Source organism: Pseudophryne corroboree, chromosome 4 (genome assembly GCF_028390025.1).
Source record: "Pseudophryne corroboree isolate aPseCor3 chromosome 4, aPseCor3.hap2, whole genome shotgun sequence".
In the NCBI taxonomy this organism is placed as follows: domain Eukaryota; kingdom Metazoa; phylum Chordata; class Amphibia; order Anura; family Myobatrachidae; genus Pseudophryne; species Pseudophryne corroboree.
Window position 1 is genome coordinate 531,559,920 of NC_086447.1, and position 21,994 is coordinate 531,581,913.

Below are 21,994 nucleotides of genomic sequence, written 5' to 3' on the forward strand. Positions count from 1 at the left end.
TTTCATGCAAGACCCTTCCAGCTTGATCTGTTGGACAAATGGTCCAGATCGCATCTTCACATGCACCAGAGGATCTGTCTGTCGCCAAAAGCCAGGATCTCCCTTCTGTGGTGGCTACAGACTTCTCACCTCGTCGAACAGAGGTTGGGGAGCAGTCACTCAGGGGGTGCAGTTTCAAGGAAGATGATCAAATCAGTAAGTCATCCTTCCAATCAACATTCTGGAACTCAGGGCCCTTCTGCAGGCCTCACATCTTCTTCAAGTTCAGGACATTCAGGTCCAGTCGGAAAATGTGAAGGCAGTGAGGTACATAAACTGACAGGGCGTAATGAAGAGCAGAGCAGCAATGTCAGAGGTGTCAAGAATTCTCCTCTGGGCAGAAAGAAATGCTATGGTGTTGTCAGCGGTCTTCATTCCGGGAGTAGACAACTGGAAAGCAGACTTCCTCAGCAGACACGACCTGCACCCGGGGGAGTGGGGCCTTCACCCGGAAGTGTTCAGGTGCTTGACAAGTCGATGGGGATATCCACAGATCGACATGATGGCCTCTCGGCTCAACAAGAAGCTGAAGCGGTATTGTTCCAGGTGGAGAGACCCACAGGCGGTGGCGGTAGACGCCCTGACAACTCCATGGGTCTATCAGACGGTGTACGTATTTCCTCCACTCCCTCTGATCCCAAGAATTCTCAAAAGAATAAAAAGAGAAAGGGTTCAAGCAATTACGTCTAAGCATTACCATCGTATTTGGAAGAAATACGTCTCTTGGGGTGAGAGCAGAAATTATTCTGTGGTGGAGTTTCATCTGGGACATTTCCTGCTTTTTCTACAGGCAGGTGTGGATGTGGGCCTGCGTCTGGGCTCCTTAAAGTCCAGATTTCGGCCTTGTCCATTTTCTTTCAGAAACAATTTACTTCACTCCCTGAGGTCCAGACGTTCTTTAAAGGTATTCTGCACATCCAACCTCCCTTTATGCCTCCCACGGCACCTTGGGATCTCAACATTGTTCTGAAGTTCCTCCAATTGGACTGGTTTGAACTGTTACAGGAGGTGGACGTAAAATATCTTACGTGGAAGACCGTCACACTGTTAGCCTTGGCTTAAGCAAGACGTGTGTCGGAGCTGGGGGCTTTGTCTCATAAAAGTCCCTATTTAATTTTCCATGAGGACAGAGCTGAACTCAGAACTCGTCAGCAATTTCTTCCTAAAGTGGTGTCTGCGTTTCACATCAACCAACCTCTTGTGATTCCGGTTGTCACTGACACTTCTGCTACTTCAAAGTCTTTGGATGGTGTGAGGGCTTTGAAGGTGTATGTGAAGAGAACAGCTCATCACAGAAAAATGGACTCGCTGTTTGTTCTTTATGATCCCAATAAGATTGGGTGTCTTGCTTCAAAGCAGACAATTGCACACTCAATCAGACTTACTATCCAGCATGCTTATTCCACTGCAGGTTTGCCATGTCCAAAATCTGTACAGGCCCACTCTACTAGGTTGGTGGGTTCTTCCAGGGCGGCTGTCCGGGGTGTCTCAGCTTTACAGCTCTGCCGAGCAGCTACTTGGTCAGGTTTGAACATGTTTGCTAAGTTCTACAAGTTCGATACTATGGCCTCTGAGGACCTTCGATTTGGTCAATAAGTTCTGCAGGAACCTCAGCACTCTCCCACCCGGTTTGGGAGCTTTGGTACATCTCCATGGTACTAAATGGACCCTAGTATCCTCTTGGACGTAAGAGAAAATAGGATTTGTATTACCTACCGGTAAATCCTTTACTCGTAGTCCGTAGAGGATACTGGGCGCCCGCCCAGTGCTTTGTTCTTCCTGCAATGTTTCTTGGTTAAGTAATGTTGGTTCAGCCATTGCTGTTTCTGTTTCAAGTTTGGTTAGCTTGACATTCCTCTTGTTTTGTGTGCTGGTCACTATCCTTATCTATCCTTTTCTCAAAGTATGTCTGTCTCCTCGAGCACAGTTTCCTAGACTGAGTATAGTAGGAGGGGCATAGATGGAGGAGCCAGCCCACACTATCAAAATCCTTAAAGTTCTCATAGCTCCTAGTGAACCCGTCTATACCCCATGGTACTAAATGGACCCCAGTATCCTCTACGGACTATGAGAAAAGGATTTGCCAGTAGGTATTTAAAATCCTATTTTTTTAAATAATTAAATACTATATTATGCACATCTGCATAATGGATCTCCACGTCAAAAACTGGCGGACACAGTGGGGTGGCGCAGTAACATATGCTCTGACCAGGGCCGGTTCAAGGGCGCAGAGCGCCCCGGGCAGGAAAGGGGTGTGGCCTAATACAGGGGGCGTGGTGAGTCACGCCCCCTGTACATTGAAAGCGCCGCTTGAATGCTGAGCGGTGCGCGATGACGTCATCGCGCACCGCACAGCAAAAGGTCCTCTCCACGAAGAGAAACTAGACGCTATGCGTCTAGTTCCCTTCGTGGAGAGGACCTTTGCTGTGCGGTGCGCGATGACGTCATCGCGCACCGCTCAGCAGTTACTCTCCACGAAGGGAAACTAGACGCATAGCGTCTAGTTCCCTTCACAGGAGGCGCCGAGGACGGGGACGGCAGCGGGCAGCGGAGGCGGACGGGGGACACAGCGGGCAGCAGTGGCGGATCTTGCCACGGTGCGGCGCCCTCCGGATGGCGCCAGCGCCCTCCGGAAGGCGGCGCCCCGGGCAAAAGTCCTGCTTGCCCGTGGCAAGAACCGCCACTGGCTCTGACCATGTCAGTTAAGTGGTTAAGTGCTCCACCAATTTCTTTGAGGTGTATTTTTGTTCCTTGACAAATAATGAGACCATCATAAATACAGTATATCTCAACCAAATGTGTTTAGTAACAGGGATTCTCAGAAAACCAGCTCTTTCTCCCACCAGCCTAAAGTGGGTGCTCAAGCAAGTGTAGCAATGTGGCTTGTTGAAATTATGCAAGTCACATTACTCTATTTCTACGCAATATAATGATGTAAAGAACAGAGAATCCTATATGATAAAAAGCTAATGCTGCACTTCACCTCTACAGGGAAAGTGTTTTACGCACTGGCAGCCACTAGATGGCACCCAACGGAGCAATTCATTTGTCGCTCCGTTTGGACGCACACATCTGCTGGTGCTGACAATACTATTATGTCGTTCCATCATTTTGTTGGGCTGGTAACTAATTGTGTATAAACCTGTTATTATAATTGCAAAAGTCACATGATGTACCATGTAAAATAAAATTAAATACAATCACAAAAAATGTAAATGTAAACTCAAATTATATAAATTTAATCTAAGGGAAATTGAATTAAATACAAATATATGTTGTTTTCATCTTTAAAAATCTTTTCCAAATTAAGTGATATGATTAGATGGCAGCGACTTTATATAATATAGCAGCTAAACTAATGAATGAAGCAGTATCAGCTGCTTCAGGGCACCATATGAGGGAAAGAGCTCCTCACCCTATCCTACGATCGTAGAGAGTGTGGATTAAAAGATCAACAATGTCTAGATAGTCAGTCAATAGATTGACACCAGATGGTCAATAGTCAGTAGGTTTACAAGGTCAAATGGTCATCGGTGAAAACGTCAACATGATCAAAAGGTTGATATGCAAATAGTCGACACAGAAAAAGACCCTAACCCTTTGCCAAGTGCCTAACCCTAACCATCCCCTCCAGCAGCCTAACCCTCCCCCATGTGCCTAGCCCTAACCCTAAAAATCATGAAAAACCATCTGTCAACCTTTTTTTGTGTTCATCGTTTGCATGTCAACCTTTTGACCCTGTGAACCTATGTCCATGTCGACCATTTAACTGTTGACCTGTTGACCCTGTCCACTTTTTGACCCTTTTGACCTATTAACTGTCGACCATCTGTTGTCAACCTATTGACTATTAACTGTCTATATTTAATTTGCATACCGATTGAAGACTGGATGCTGACTTGTCATACAGTACATGGCATAGAGTGGTGTCTATGCCCAGTGAATAGACCTGTTTGTGATTTAAACATAGGATGGACTACATTGTTTAGTTTTAATCCATGATCAAGCCAAAATTTGTATCATTTATTGCAGTGTACCTCAAACTCGGTCCTCAGGACCCCACACAGTTCCCATTTTCTAGACCTAACATGTGCACAGGTGTATTCATTACTCAATGATACATTTTAAAATTCACAGGTGGAGCTGATTATTTCACTTGCAATTCTTTGAGGAGACCTGGAAAACGTGAACTGTTTGGGGTCCTGAGGACAGAGTTTGGGAACCTGTGATGTATTGGAATTCATACGGGTATATGCAATTGCGGTCGAATTCCTGAAAATGTCGAAAAACGGGACATTTTCGCCCAAAAAAAAAATTCAACAATGCAATTCAGTACTTTTCGTCAAAAAAACGGACTTTCCAAATTCGACTTTTTGAAATTCGACATTTGTCAAATTCGACATTTCTGCAATGGTACAAATGCGGCAATTCGACAAAAGTATATTCAATTGAAGATTGTAAATTCGACAACAGTGTTTTCAGACAGTAAATTCGTAATTTTCAATCCGCCACACTTTGCTGGCGGAATGTAATAAAATTTTTTAAAAACATGTTTTTTTTTGTGTTTTTTTTTATTGGTAATAGCATATCTATTTATATTAGAAGGGATTAGGTACATGGTTTGTCTATTTAGGAGGCACAAGTATTATTTATATATTTTTTAAAATATATATATTTATTTATTTTTTTAAAATGGAATGGGGTAAAAATCAGAAAAAAAAATGCGCGGGGTCCCCCCTCCTAAGCATAACCAGCCTCGGGCTCTTCGAGCCAGTCCTGGTTCTAAAAATCCGAGGAAAAAACTGACAGGGGATCCCCCGTATTTTTAAAACCAGCACCGGGCTCTGCGCCTGGTGCTGGTGCAAACAATACGGGGGACAAAAAGAGTAGGGGTCCCCAGTATTTTTTACACCAGCATCGGGCTTTACTAGCTGGGTAGATAATGCCACAGCCGAGGGTCACTTTTATACAGCGCCCTGCGGCCGTGGCATTAAATACGCAACTAGTCACCCCTGGCCGGGGTACCCTGGAGGAGTGGGGACCCCTTCAATCAAGGGGTCCCCCACTCCAGCCACCCAAGGGCCAGGGGTGAAGCCCGAGGCTGTCCCCCCCATCCAAGGGCTGCGGAAGGGGGGCTGATAGCCTTTTGAAAAATTAAAGAATATTGTTTTTTGTAGCAGTAGTACTACAAGTCCCAGCAAGCCTCCCCGCAAGCTGGTACTTGGAGAACCACAAGTACCAGCATGTGGGAGAAAAACGGGCCAGCTGGTACCTGTAGTTCTACTGGAAAAAAATACCCAAATAAAAACAGGACACGCACACCGTGAGAGTAAAAATTTATTTCACACCTGCCGACACACACATACTTACCTATGTTGACACTCCGACACTGGCCACGACCCCCTCGTCAGTGAAGAATCCGGGGTACCTGCAAAAAAAATTATACTCACCAAAAACCAGAGTCCGGATCTTTTTTTATAATCCACGTACTTGTCAAAATAAAAAAACGAACACCCGGACCAGGCGGACTGAAAGGGTTCCCATGTTTACACATGGGACCCCTTTCCCCGAATGCAGAGACCCCCCGTGACTCCTGTCACAGAAAGGTCCCTTCAGCCAATCAGGAAGCGCCACTTCGTGGCACTCTCCTGATTGGCTGTATGCGCGTCTGAGCTGGCAGACAGCGCATCGCACAGCTCCCTCCATTAGTTTCAATGGTGGGAACTTTGCGGTCAGCGGTGAGGTCACCCGCGGTCAGCGGCTGACCGCGGGTGACCTCACCGCTGACCGCAAAGTTCCCACCATTGAAAGTAATGGAGGGGGCTGTGCAATGCGCGTCTGAGCTTAAACGCGCATAGCCAATCAGGTGAGTGCCACGAAGTGGCGCTTCCTGATTGGCTGAATGGACCTTTCTGTGACAGTAGTCACGGGGGGTCTCTGCATTCAGAGAAAGGGGTCCCATGTGTAAACATGGGACCCCTTTCAGTCCGCCTGGTCCGGGTGTTCGTTTTTTTTTTTTTACCAAGTACGTGGATTATAATAAAAGACCAGGACACTGGATCAGGTGAGTATAATTTTATTCACAGGTACCCCAGATCATCGGCGACATTGGAGTCGTGGCAGTCGGCGGGTCAACATAGGTAAGTATGTATGTGTCGGCATGTATGAAATAAAAGTTTACTTTCACGGTGTCTGTGTCCTGTTTTTATTTGGGTATTTTTTTTCCAGTAGAACTACAGGTACCAGCGGGCCCGTTTTTCTCCCGCATGCTGGTACTTGTGGTTCTCCAAGTACCAGCTTGCGGGGGAGGCTTGCTGGGACTTGTAGTACTACTGGAAAAAACAATATTCTTTAATTTTTCAAAAGGCTATCAGCCCCCCATCCGCAGCCCTTGGATGGGGGGACAGCCTCGGGCTTCACCCCTGGCCCTTGGGTGGCTGGGGCAGGACCCCTTGATTGAAGGGGTCCCCACTCCTCCAGGGTACCCCGGCCAGGGGTGACTAGTTGGATATTTAATGCTACGGCCGCAGGGCGCTGTATAAAAGTGACCCCCGGCTGTGGCATTATCTGTCCAGCTAGTGGAGCCCGGTGCTGGTACAAAAAATACGGGGGACCCCTACTCTTTTTGTCCCTCGTATTTTTTGCACCAGGACCAGGCGCAGAGCCCGGTGCTGGTTGTTAAAATACAGGGGGATCCCCTGTCATTTTCCCCACCGTATTTTTGCAACCAGGACCGGCTCAAAGAGCTCGAGGCTGGTTATGCTTAGGAGGGGGGACCCCACGCAATTTTTTTTCGGGTTTTTTACCGTTTTTCCCCGGTTTTTTTACATTTTTTAAAATCTAATCAAAATCCTTCAAATCGGTCGTTTTTCGACAGCGGGACTGTCGAATCCGTTTTTTATTGAATATGTAGAATTCCGGCACCCACCTGCCGGAATTCGACGGTCGAATTGTGTCGAATTAAAAAACGGGCGAAAAATTGCCGCGATTTGCCGGCAATTGCATATACCTAATAGCCTTTACTTTGTTTGTTAAACTGAATTGACTCATATTACTTAAGCATCTATATTGCACACTGTTGTGCTCAGTATAGAATGATAAATTGCTCTGTATGTTAATCCATATCCATGACTTTATTGTAGTTAAAATTAAGATTATGTGCTCTGTATGAATTTAATGAATTTTTATTTTATAACATAATTATCTGTTTATTTATATTTTAATTAACCAGTTTCTGTGTGATTGTCAGGGACACCATCGGCGAGTGACTGCTGGGACTGGAGTCCTGGACCTTAAAAGAGAATGGGCCCATCCCTGGCTCTTACAGCCGATACCTACTGTCATCAATGACAACATTGTCAGATCTCCCTGTTGTCAACGCCAGCTGTGCATCCTATCATCACTGCAACTGCTGCAGTGCCCCCATGTTCATGTGCTTGTGAATGCCGACTGGAGCATGTTGTCCATCTTCTCTTCATCTCCCTGCATATAGTGGCAGAGCGGCAGTCACCACATAGGGAGACCTTGCTGCTCTCTCACATGCTTCCTTTTGTTGCCCTTCCTCAGCTTTGACTTGCGGTCAGACCCAAGGTGCATGGGCTGTTGTGGAGTAAGGCTTTGGTGTATCAGAGGATGGGATCCTTGTGCTTCACCTGTGTGTTCCTCCTGCCCCCTCCATGTTCTCCATCACATGCCTGTCACCCACTGTATGTCCTCTGTCTGCTCTGCTAAGCTCTTTGCTGGTTGGTTGCACATCAGCTGCTGGATCCCTTGCTAGTTGCTCATAGGTGGAATCTGTGTAGTATGGGTCGGAGGGGGTTCGTGTCTGTGCCCGACTCCTTGCTGGTGTTGCTGATGGGTGCACTGTCTCTATCCAACCCCTATCTGATGGTTTGATCTGCCTCTGCCCATGCCACTGTCCCTCCCTGGGTGTGTCTTTGGCTCCCTACCTCCATGTGTGCCTCTGGTCCTATCCTTGTTTTCACTTCTCCTCTTGTGTTTCTCTGGCCACTTCCCTTTATTGGTCCTTATACTGCCCCATCCCTAACCATCACTGTGGCTCCACTCCACATGGCTGGTGGCTGCCGGTTGGGAGTGGCACGGATGAATGGAGGAAAGATGCATGATGCCACGAGGCTGAGCTGTGGGATGATAGGGGTGCAGTTTTTTGTTGGGTTTAGGGGTCTGTGGAGTATTAGGTGCATTTTAGTACCAGTGGAGGTGTGTATGGTCCAGGTTGGATGGGATCCCTGCCTGTTTCATCTGTAATGGGCCCCACGCTTTCTAATGGCAGCCCTGGTGAATGTTATTGTTTTCAATCTGAACACAATTGTGGCTAATTCTATTCTAACTATTTAGTAATTTCCTCTTGGACATGTGCAGAAAGGGGAGGGGGTATACTAATTGCCTGGGCTTGTTATAAAAGCCCACCGGGGACCCAGGTCCACCATGCCAACTTCCCTGAGTATACTTAACATGCGCCAGGAAACAGGTCCCTCCTCCTTTGTGGCACCATTTTCTCTTAGGTGACAGTATGACAGTATGCAGCTAGCATCATTTTTTAGACATAGGTTTATAAATTACAAAATTACAATCTATAGTATATGATTCTACACAATGGAGAGAAGAACTTAGAGACTGCACAGTTAGGTGGAGATGCAGTAAGCAGGAATGAAAGTAAAATACTTTTAAAGGAATTCTTGAACATAGGGAGGCTACATGAGAGCGTAATGGTGTGAAGGAGGCCATCTCAATTGTTATTATCTGCCTGGGAGAAATCCTGAATGTGAAAATGGGAAGAGATGATCAGGGAGGAGTTATGCAGCAATCGTTAGCAGAGAGAAGAGGGAGCATGTGTGCAAATGAGGCTGTAGATTTACAGCAGAGAGATTAAAAGCCGGTGAAGTGACTGGCAGAGAGTTGCAGCAAATATATTTTTCTTTAACACTTCTAAATAAGGTCCATGTACAGAACACTCTTCTTTGATAAACATTTTAATGTATTATAGTGTAGAGGTTCTTGGCCAATAGATTGTTTAGATGGTTCCGGTCCTTTGGGGAGAATAGACAATTTGAAAAAAGAAGCCCAAGAATTTGGCCCCTCTCGCAAAACAAAGTCTGTCAATACTGAAGAGGCCCATGAGGCAATTCCCACCATGGGCTGCTCTTTTTTATAGTGTGTGACACAAGTGCAAATACCATCAACCTGATTTCTATAACAGAAACATTGCTCACACAATCATATATGTCCTACCCTTCAGCACTGTCACATGGTGGTCTCCACTCCACACACAACTCCAGGAGGTGGAGTAGGAATATCACTATCCCAATCTTTCACATGCACAGTTCTACCACAGATCCCATAACTCACATTCAGATAATTTGAGGTACATTCTATTAGGATTTACACTCCTTTCTCTATGCGTGTTACAGCTATCTATCGCTCACCTGGACAGCCAAAACAATTTATGGAAGATTTTTCTAACTGGCTCCCTCACTTCCTATCCTCTGACATCTCCACCATCATCATGAGTGTGTCAATATCACTATTGATAGTCTGAAATCTGCTGCTCATGCCTCCAAGCTACTCTATCTAAACTCCTCTCTTGGCCTCTCCCAATGGACAGACTCCTCTACTCATCAGGAGGACCACTGGCTTGGTCTTGTATTCACCAGACTGTGTTTAGTTTCTGAATTCACTAACAATCCTTTCCCTCTCTCAGATCACAACTTTATCACCTGCATGCTCTCCTCCTTTACTTCAAACTCAATGTCACTGAAGTCCTCCAATCCTCCTCATACCCACAGAAATATTATTGCTATTAATTTTAAAGAACTTTCCACCGCTCTGCTACAATTGCTCTCACCAATTTCTGCATTCACTTCTCCTGAGAATGCTGTCTCACACCTGAACCAGACTCTAGTAATAGCCTTTGTTGAAATGGCTCCAGCTACCCATCATACTCCTCACTATAAATTAACAAGACTCCTACAAAACTCCCTCATAAAGTTGAACGTCCGTGGCATAAATCTCGTACTTCAAGCAACTTCCTGACATATAAGAGTGTCTACCACTCCTATCATAATGCCCTGGACACTGCCAAACAACCATATTTCCAAACCATCATCTCATCTTTGCTCAAGCCTCTAACCCCAAGAGACTTTTTAATATGCTTAAATCACTTCTCAGCCTTTCCTCAGCCAACCCACCTGCCACTATCATTGCGCAAAAACTTGCTTCCTACTTTAAGTACAAGATTGATTAGATCTTAGATGAAATAGTATGTTTTTCCTCAGCCAATGATCTGCTTAATTCCCTACCTGAACCCAGTGACACCTTTTCTTCATTTGATCCCACAAATGAAGATGAAGTATCAACACTCTTCTCATCCTCCTACTAAACTACCTCCCCTCTTGATCCTATACTCTCACAAATAAGTAAAGCTCTGTCTCCTGTGCTCATCCCAACCTTTACTAACATCTGTAATCTCTCTCTCTCTCTTTCTCACTATACTGGTATATTTTGTTCACTGTTCAAGCATGTAATGATTACTCCTATTCTGAAAAAACAAAACTCTGACCCTAACGCTCTTAACCTACCATTCCATTTCTCAGCTCCCATGCTCCTCCAAGCTACTTGAGACCTACACTTACCTACACTTGACTCACATTCTTTCTTAACTCACACAACTTATTGGACACACTTCAGTTAAGCTTTCGTTCCCACCACTCCAGAGAGACAGCACTGACTAAGGTAGTCAATTATCTGTTCACTGCGAAGTCTAAAGGCCATTAATCAATTCTTATTCTTCTAGATGTCTCTTCTGCTTTTGACACTGTTGACCACTCTCTTCTCACACAAACACTTACAATCCCTAGGTCTTCAGGACACGGGTGGTAATTCAGAGTTGTTCACAGCAGCAAATTTGTTAGCAGTTGGGCAAAACCATGTGCACAGCAGGTGGGGCAGATATAACATTTGCAGAGAGAGTTAGATTTGGGTGTGTTACTTTGTTTCTGTGCAGGGTAAATACTGGCTGCTTTATTTTTACACTGCAATTTAGATTTCAGTTTGAACACAACCCACCTAACTCTAACTCCCTCTGCACATGTTATATCTGCCTTCCCTGCAGTGCGCATGGTTTTGGCCAACTGCTAACAAATTTACTGCTGCAATCAACTCTTAATTACTCCCACAGCCATTTCTTGGTTCTCATCCTACCTATCCAATCACTATTTCAGTGTCCACCTTTCTATATCAACCTCCTCTACACTACCTGTATCAGTTAAAGTACCGCAAGGCTCATTCTTAGGCCCTCTGCTTTTCTCAATTGATACCACATCTCTTGGCAAACTAATCAGCTCTTTTGAATTTCAGTATCCTCTGTATATGGATGATACTCAAATCTACCTATCTTCCCCAGATTTGTCACCATCTGTATTGGTCTGCATCACTGAATGGCTTTCTGCTATTTCATCTTGGATGTCATCTTGCCACCTCAAACTTAATATTTCCAAAACATAATTGATTAGATTTCCACCGTCCAATAGTAGCTACCAACCTGATATCTCTATCACTGTTGAGAACTCGACAATCAATCCTACCACACAAGCTCGCAGCCTATGTATCCTCCTTGGCTCTGAATTGTTGTCTGTTCCCCACGTACAATCTCTCTCAAACTCATGTTACATACATCTAAAAAAACATACAGTATCTAAAATATGACTATATCTTACTCAAGACACTACAAAAACTGTAATCTATCTCCCGCATTGTTTATTGAAATAGTCTTACTGGTCTTACCAAAACGAGACTCTCATCACTACAATCCATTTTTAATATAGCTGCGCGGCTAATATTCCTCACTAGACATTCATTGTCTGCAGATCCGCTCTGTCAGTCCCTCTATTGGTTACCTGTATTTTACTGTATTCAATATAAAATACTTTTACTCACACACAAGGCCATTTAACAATCTACACTAATGTACATCTGTTCACTTGCCTCAAAATATCTCCCAATTTGACCTCTTCACTCTCCACAAGATTGACGTCTTTCATCCACTGTCATTATTCACTCCCACTCATGATTGCACGACTTTCTTCAGGCTGGACCCATGCTGTGTAGTGCCCTCCCATGCACAATATGACTCTCCTCTAGTCTCTAAACCATCAAGCATTCCCTGAAAATCACCTCTTGAGGCAAGCTTATCAAATTCCAGAACCACCCACATGACCTTCATAACCTTTCCAATCCAATTACATTTTTCATAAAAGGGTAGGGGAAGGGGTTTTGACTTCTGCACAAGTGAGTATCAGATTACCCTTGCATAATTCCCCAATTGCTTATGTCAATAGACAATTAAATCCACAAGAAAGGGGGTGCTGCCCAAGACAATGATACTAAGAATCTAAAAAGCAAAAGAATGGGATTGTCTTTTTGGTTGGTGCACTTAGAGAAAAGTGTCACCAACCAAAAAGACAATCCTGTTCTTTAACTTTGTAGATTCTATCCAATTACATGCCCACTCTACAGTCCACAATAATCCTCACATATTTGATCTTTCTTCACTTTCACATCATCCTGACCCCTGGACAACATCACTGTGTGACCATATCATACAACCCACCAAGATCCTTTGCAATCTGGGGGACCATTTTGCAATAGATAACACCTATCCTTGTGTATCAATGCCTATTTTCCTATAGCTTGTAAGCTTGCAAGCAGGATCTTCCTACCTTGACTGTCTCTTATTACGCAGTTCTGTTTTATCACTGTTGTTTCCAATTGTAAAGTGCAATGGAATTTGCTACCCTATATAAGAAATGGATAATAATAATAATAATAATAATAATAATAATAATAATAATAATGATACAGTTGTTTTAGTTTCATGTGTTTATAAGTTCTGGGAAGCTATCTTACGTGTTTATAAGTTTTGGGACATTATCCTGTCTACTTTGATGATGCTGATTTACATCTCATACTGTACACTAATATGAGGTGCTAACTATCTAAACTTTTCCACTATAATCTATATAATAAAATTGACTGCTTATAAAAATGATGCAATTATATTGCAATGAAGTGACCGTTGGTATTAACTCCATCACCACCCCATCACTGTCTCCTGTGCATCACTGACACTGGTGGGAGCAGGCACAGTTAATATCAACTGTCACTACAATGTAATTGCATCATTTTTATCAGCAGTAAATGGAAAGACTGCGGCAGAAGAAAAATTTGAGTTGAGGAGATAGTGTTGAAGTGGGGAAAAGAGAAAAGGGGGAGTGGACAGAGATTTGGAGGGAGTGTGAGAGGGAGAGAAGGAGAGAGTTAGACAGGAAGCGGGTGGCGACAGGGAGAAATAAATAAAATCCATGCAATGCCAGGCATTACAGCTAGTATTGTCATAATTCAGTTTGGCAATAGTTATTGTTGCATACCAGCTTTTTGGTCTTTTATTGTTTACCTTTTAACAAAATTAATTTACATATAAATTATATTTTTATTTTCCAAGTCTTGAAAGTTACCTGTCAGTTCCCAGCTAATGGTTACCTTATCAATGTCTTGTCTTACACACATGATTTATTATCCAGTAAATAGGTTAAATCAAAGCACTGATTTTATTATGGGAATGTGTAGAGCTATGTAAGTGTATTTAAATAAACTCTCTTTATTTTCACCACACCTATCGTTCTTGGTCTAAGAGCAAGATTTTTAACCAGATGTGTAGTTTTAAATACATGTTTTTGTCTGAGTTACATGATTGTTTCTTGTAATAACTATTTATCATTTGCCAAATGTGGTTAGATTATCCAGTCTTATTTGGTGTTTGATATCTAATATTGCATGTGATGCTCTCTGAGGTTTGAAATTTTAGCTGATTTTCTTTCTTTTTTAAACATTAGTGGAAATGTTTTCAGTGTATCACTTAGGGTTTGTTGTCTTAGGAAGATATGCCTGGCATTAGTCGTTGTTGTTACTGCTACTTATTTTGTCACAAATCCAAAGCTACATATCTAACTAAACATCATATCTTGCTAATATGAGAATCCAAAGAAGGGTGGAAATTTACCAGGGATTGCAATAATGAAGGCATAAAGTCATCTTTACTAAGTTAAAGCTTTGTAGAATCTCCTCTACCATGGGTCCTGTGCATATTTTCAAGGATGTTATGCAATATATCCAGACTATGGGTCTAATTCAAGGTTGATTGCAAAACAAGTTTCCTCTAATGGGCAAAACCGTGTACAGTGCAGGTGGGGCAGATGTAACATGTGCAGAGAGGGTTAGATTTGGGTGGGGTGTGTTCAAACTGAAATCTACATTGCAGTGTAAAAATAATTCAGCAAGTATTTAGCCTGCACAGAAACCAAATAACCCACCCAAATCTAACTCCCTCTGAACATGTCATATGTGCCCCACCTGCAGTTCACATGGTTTTGCCCATTAGAGGAAAATATTGTTTTGCAATCATCCTTGAAGTTGTTGATAAAGAGCTGACAAATACAGATGGTGATTGTATGACTTGTGAGGCAAAGGTACAAGATACACAGAAGCCTATAGAGATATTGATGGTTTCCCAGAATGAAACTCTGTCATTGCCATGTGATCAAAATGATGTGTGACCAGGTCACACAATTTTGCAATGAAAAGCAGAACCTTACAGAAAGTTAATGTTGACAGTCTAGTGAAGAGTAATACTTCTCTATGTGAAACAGTGCCTTTATGCAATCAAGATGGAACTTGCAATGCAGTTGAGTTTGTCTATGAGGACATCAAGTTATCTCACACTACAAAGCTTGTAGCAAGTGAAAGATCTAAACCTAATTTGAAAACAAAAACATCTATGGAGAGTGTATTTCATTCTGTAGTTTTGGAACATGTTGAAATTTTTCATCATATTTTCAAGGCCCAAAAAGCGGATACTCAAGAAGATCAAAGATATTGTAGCCTCACTGAAGTGTCAGTCAGCCATCAAAATCATGAGATGAAGTTTGTGGATCAATGGAACAAACATTTAAGCATGTTATGTGGACAAGAGAGTCCAGAATCTGAGGGTAGCATTACCAGTAGGTTCTCTGACATAAAGCCAAGGTCTGAAGATTATTATGCTGGTGGCACAAAGGATGATTGTGGCTCTTTAAAGAAGAGGAGTTACCAGTGAAGCATGCCAGAAGCCAATACAGTGCGTCAAGGCTGAAGGTTAAATATGTTTCAAGCAGAAGTTGACCAAAATGTATACTTTTAAGTAGAGATGAGCGGGTTCGGTTTCTTTGAATCCGAACCCGCACGAACTTCACTTTTTTTTCCACGGGTCCGAGCGACTCGGATCTTCCCGCCTTGCTCGGTTAACCCGAGCGCGCCCGAACGTCATCATGACGCTGTCGGATTCTCGCGAGGCTCGGATTCTATCGCGAGACTCGGATTCTATATAAGGAGCCGCGCGTCGCCGCCATTTTCACTCGTGCATTGAGATTGATAGGGAGAGGACGTGTCTGGCGTCCTCTCCATTAGAATAGAGATAGATAGATTAGATAGAGAGAGATTGTGCAGAGTCGCAGACAGAGTTAGTTTACCACAGTCAGTGACCAGTGCAGTTGCTAGTTAACTTTTATTTAATATAATATATCCGTTCACTTCTCTCTGCTATATCCGTTCTCTGCCTGAAAAAAAAAACGATACACAGCACAGTCAGTCACACAGTGTGACTCAGTCTGTGTGCACTCAGCTCAGCCCAGTGTGCTGCACAGTCATCAATGTATAAATTAAAAGCTTATAATTAATTGTGGGGGAGACTGGGGAGCACTGCAGGTTGTTAGCAGGAGCCAGGAGTACAATTATATTAATTAACAGTGCACACTTTTGCTGCAGGAGTGGTGACCAGTGCCTGACCACCAGTATAGTATTGTTGTATACTACTAATATCTCTTTAAATATCAACCAGTCTATATTAGCAGCAGACACAGTACAGTGCGGTAGTTCACGGCTGTGGCTACCTCTGTGTCGGCACACGGCAGGCAGTCCGTCCGACCAGAATTGTATTATTTATTATTATATACCTACCACCTAACCGTGGTTTTTTTTTCATTCTTTATACCGTCATAGTGTCATCCTAATTGTTACGAGTATACTACTATCTCTTTATCAACCAGTGTACAGTGCGGTAGTTCACGGCTGTGGCTACCTCTGTGTCGGCACACGGCAGGCAGTCCGTCCGACCAGAATTGTATTATTTATTATTATATACCTACCACCTAACCGTGGTTTTTTTTTCATTCTTTATACCGTCATAGTGTCATCCTAATTGTTACGAGTATACTACTATCTCTTTATCAACCAGTGTACAGTGCGGTAGTTCACGGCTGTGGCTACCTCTGTGTCGGCACACGGCAGGCAGTCCGTCCGACCAGAATTGTATTATTTATTATTATATACCTACCACCTAACCGTGGTTTTTTTTTCATTCTTTATACCGTCATAGTGTCATCCTAATTGTTACGAGTATACTACTATCTCTTTATCAACCAGTGTACAGTGCGGTAGTTCACGGCTGTGGCTACCTCTGTGTCGGCACACGGCAGGCAGTCCGTCCGACCAGAATTGTATTATTTATTATTATATACCTACCACCTAACCGTGGTTTTTTTTTCATTCTTTATACCGTCATAGTGTCATCCTAATTGTTACGAGTATACTACTATCTCTTTATCAACCAGTGTACAGTGCGGTAGTTCACGGCTGTGGCTACCTCTGTGTCGGCACACGGCAGGCAGTCCGTCCGACCAGAATTGTATTATTTATTATTATATACCTACCACCTAACCGTGGTTTTTTTTTCATTCTTTATACCGTCATAGTGTCATCCTAATTGTTACGAGTATACTACTATCTCTTTATCAACCAGTGTACAGTGCGGTAGTTCACGGCTGTGGCTACCTCTGTGTCGGCAGTCGGCAGGCAGTCCGTCCATCCATAATTGTATTATTATTATAATATATACCACCTAACCGTGTTTTTTTTTTCATTCTTTATACCGTCATAGTGTCATACTAGTTGTTACGAGTATACTACTATCTCTTTATCAACCAGTGTACAGTGCGGTAGTTCACGGCTGTGGCTACCTCTGTGTCGGCAGTCGGCAGGCAGTCCGTCCATCCATAATTGTATTATTATTATAATATATACCACCTAACTGTGGTTTTTTTTGCATTCTTTATACCGTCGTCATAGTGTCATACTAGTTGTTACGAGTATACTACTATCTCTTTATCAACCAGTGTACAGTGCGGTAGTTCACGGCTGTGGCTACCTCTGTGTCGGCAGTCGGCAGGCAGTCCGTCCATCCATAATTGTATTATTATTATAATATATACCACCTAACCGTGGTTTTTTTTTCATTCTTTATACCGTCGTCATAGTGTCATACTAGTTGTTACGAGTATACTACTATCTCTTTATCAACCAGTGTACAGTGCGGTAGTTCACGGCTGTGGCTACCTCTGTGTCGGCAGTCGGCAGGCAGTCCGTCCATCCATAATTGTATTATTATTATAATATATACCACCTAACCGTGGTTTTTTTTTCATTCTTTATACCGTCGTCATAGTGTCATACTAGTTGTTACGAGTATACTACTATCTCTTTATCAACCAGTGTACAGTGCGGTAGTTCACGGCTGTGGCTACCTCTGTGTCGGCAGTCGGCAGGCAGTCCGTCCATCCATAATTGTATTATTATTATAATATATACCACCTAACCGTGGTTTTTTTTTCATTCTTTATACCGTCGTCATAGTGTCATACTAGTTGTTACGAGTATACTACTATCTCTTTATCAACCAGTGTACAGTGCGGTAGTTCACGGCTGTGGCTACCTCTGTGTCGGCAGTCGGCAGGCAGTCCGTCCATCCATAATTGTATTATTATTATAATATATACCACCTAACCGTGGTATTTTTTTTTCTTTCTTTATACCGTCATAGTGTCATACTAGTTGTTACGAGTATACTACTATCTCTTTATCAACCAGTGTACAGTGCGGTATTTCACGGCTGTGGCTACCTCTGTGTCGGAACTCGGCAGGCAGTCCGTCCATCCATAATTGTATTATTATTATAATATATACCACCTAACCGTGGTTTTTTTATTGCGCCTCATTGCACCTCTTTTTTTCTTTGCGTCATGTGCTGTTTGGGGAGGGTTTTTTGGAAGGGCCATCCTGCGTGACACTGCAGTGCCACTCCTAGATGGGCCCGGTGTTTGTGTCGGCCACTAGGGTCGCTAATCTTACTCACACAGCTACCTCATTGCGCCTCTTTTTTTCTTTGCGTCATGTGCTGTTTGGGGAGGGTTTTTTGGAAGGGACATCCTGCGTGACACTGCAGTGCCACTCCTAGATGGGCCCGGTGTTTGTGTCGGCCACTAGGGTCGCTTATCTTACTCACACAGCGACCTCGGTGCAAATTTTAGGACTAAAAATAATATTGTGAGGTGTGATGTGTTCAGAATAGGCTGAAAATGAGTGTAAATTATGTTTTTTGAGGTTAATAATACTTTGGGATCAAAATTACCCCCAAATTCTATGATTTAAGCTGTTTTTTAGGGTTTTTTGAAAAAAACACCCGAATCCAAAACACACCCGAATCCGACAAAAAAAATTCGGTGAGGTTTTGCCAAAACGCGTTCGAACCCAAAACACGGCCGCGGAACCGAACCCAAAACCAAAACACAAAACCCGAAAAATTTCAGGCGCTCATCTCTACTTTTAAGAGGAGTATCCAATAGAAACCTTTACACTGCTTGAAAAATACATTCTTTGTCTGAACCAGAAGATTCTGAGTAATATAACATGCTTAGTCTATCTGTGTCTTAGCTTTCATCAATATACAGATATCCCAGACCCAATAATTACATATCCATCCAGTTTCTTATAACACTGCAAGCAGGTTATCGCTGTATTAATAAGTTTAACATGTTGGTAATGCTGTTTATTGTAGGTTGCTAGTTGCATTGTTAGTTTAATGTGTCGCTTTGTTCTGTGCAGTAAATTTTCAGATTGTAAATTGAATGCATGTAAAAAGTGGAATCTGTAGGGGACAAAGAAGTTTGCAGAATGGCACCATACTCCCACCCATTGTAATACAAAGTACATAACAGCAAGGGGTAATTTGCTTGTCCATGTACTCTTTGCACTATAGAACAAATAGCACTCCGTATCAATAAATGCTTCAGACAGAAATCTCATTGTTACTAATTTTTGAGTTACAATTTATATAGAATGTATGTATGTATGTATGTATGTTTGTATGTATGTATATATACAGCATCAATTCACAAGCGGCACCCGGAATAATAAACTCACGATAATGCAGGCATATGTAGCAGCAACGTTTCGATGTATTTTATTTTCACATTATCATCAGGCATAAGATGTATGTATATATATATATATATATATATATATACAGTTGTGCTCATAAGTTTACTAGAGATGAGCGCCTGAAATTTTTCGGGTTTTGTGTTTTGGTTTTGGGTTCGGTTCCGCGGCCGTGTTTTGGGTTCGAACGCGTTTTGGCAAAACCTCACCGAATTTTTTTTGTCGGATTCGGGTGTGTTTTGGATTCGGGTGTTTTTTTCAAAAAACACTAAAAAACAGCTTAAATCATAGAATTTGGGGGTCATTTTGATCCCAAAGTATTATTAACCTCAAAAACCATAATTTACACTAATTTTCAGTCTATTCTGAATACCTCACACCTCACAATATTATTTTTAGTCCTAAAATTTGCACCGAGGTCGCTGTGTGAGTAAGATAAGCGACCCTAGTGGCCGACACAAACACCGGGCCCATCTAGGAGTGGCACTGCAGTGTCACGCAGGATGTCCCTTCCAAAAAACCCTCCCCAAACAGCACATGACGCAAAGAAAAAAAGAGGCGCAATGAGGTAGCTGTGTGAGTAAGATTAGCGACCCTAGTGGCCGACACAAACACCGGGCCCATCTAGGAGTGGCACTGCAGTGTCACGCAGGATGGCCCTTCCAAAAAACCCTCCCCAAACAGCACATGATGCAAAGAAAAAAAGAGGCGCAATGAGGTAGCTGTGTGAGTAAGATTAGCGACCCTAGTGGCCGACACAAACACCGGGCCCATCTAGGAGTGGCACTGCAGTGTCACGCAGGATGTCCCTTCCAAAAAACCCTCCCCAAACAGCACATGACGCAAAGAAAAAAAGAGGCGCAAAGAGGTAGCTGTGTGAGTAAGATTAGCGACCCTAGTGGCCGACACAAACACCGGGCCCATCTAGGAGTGGCACTGCAGTGTCACGCAGGATGTCCCTTCCAAAAAACCCTCCCCAAACAGCACATGACGCAAAGAAAAAAAGAGGCGCAATAAGGTAGCTGACTGTGTGAGTAAGATTAGCGACCATAGTGGCCGACACAAACACCGGGCCCATTTAGGAGTGGCACTGCAGTGTCACGCAGGATGTCCCTTCCAAAAAACCCTCCCCAATCAGCACATGATGCAAAGAAAAAGAAAAGAAAAAAGAGGTGCAAGATGGAATTGTCCTTGGGCCCTCCCACCCACCCTTATGTTGTATAAACAAAACAGGACATGCACACTTTAACCAACCCATCATTTCAGTGACAGGGTCTGCCACACGACTGTGACTGATATGACGGGTTGGTTTGGACCCCCCCCCAAAAAAGAAGCAATTAATCTCTCCTTGCACAAACTGGCTCTACAGAGGCAAGATGTCCACCTCATCATCACCCTCCGATATATCACCGTGTACATCCCCCTCCTCACAGATTATCAATTCGTCCCCACTGGAATCCACCATCTCAGCTCCCTGTGTACTTTGTGGAGGCAATTGCTGCTGGTCAATGTCTCCGCGGAGGAATTGATTATAATTCATTTTAATGAACATCATCTTCTCCACATTTTCTGGATGTAACCTCGTACGCCGATTGCTGACAAGGTGAGCGGCGGCACTAAACACTCTTTCGGAGTACACACTTGTGGGAGGGCAACTTAGGTAGAATAAAGCCAGTTTGTGCAAGGGCCTCCAAATTGCCTCTTTTTCCTGCCAGTATAAGTACGGACTGTGTGACGTGCCTACTTGGATGCGGTCACTCATATAATCCTCCACCATTCTATCAATGTTGAGAGAATCATATGCAGTGACAGTAGACGACATGTCCGTAATCGTTGTCAGGTCCTTCAGTCCGGACCAGATGTCAGCATCAGCAGTCGCTCCAGACTGCCCTGCATCACCGCCAGCGGGTGGGCTCGGAATTCTGAGCCTTTTCCTCGCACCCCCAGTTGCGGGAGAATGTGAAGGAGGAGATGTTGACAGGTCGCGTTCCGCTTGACTTGACAATTTTGTCACCAGCAGGTCTTTCAACCCCAGCAGACTTGTGTCTGCCGGAAAGAGAGATCCAAGGTAGGCTTTAAATCTAGGATCGAGCACGGTGGCCAAAATGTAGTGCTCTGATTTCAACAGATTGACCACCCGTGAATCCTTGTTAAGCGAATTAAGGGCTCCATCCACAAGTCCCACATGCCTAGCGGAATCGCTCCGTGTTAGCTCCTCCTTCAATGTCTCCAGCTTCTTCTGCAAAAGCCTGATGAGGGGAATGACCTGACTCAGGCTGGCAGTGTCTGAACTGACTTCACGTGTGGCAAGTTCAAAGGGCATCAGAACCTTGCACAACGTTGAAATCATTCTCCACTGCGCCTGAGACAGGTGCATTCCACCTACTATATCGTGCTCAATTGTATAGGCTTGAATGGCCTTTTGCTGCTCCTCCAACCTCTGAAGCATATAGAGGGTTGAATTCCACCTCGTTACCACTTCTTGCTTCAGATGATGGCAGGGCAGGTTCAGTAGTTTTTGGTGGTGCTCCAGTCTTCTGTACGTGGTGCCTGTACGCCGAAAGTGTCCCGCAAT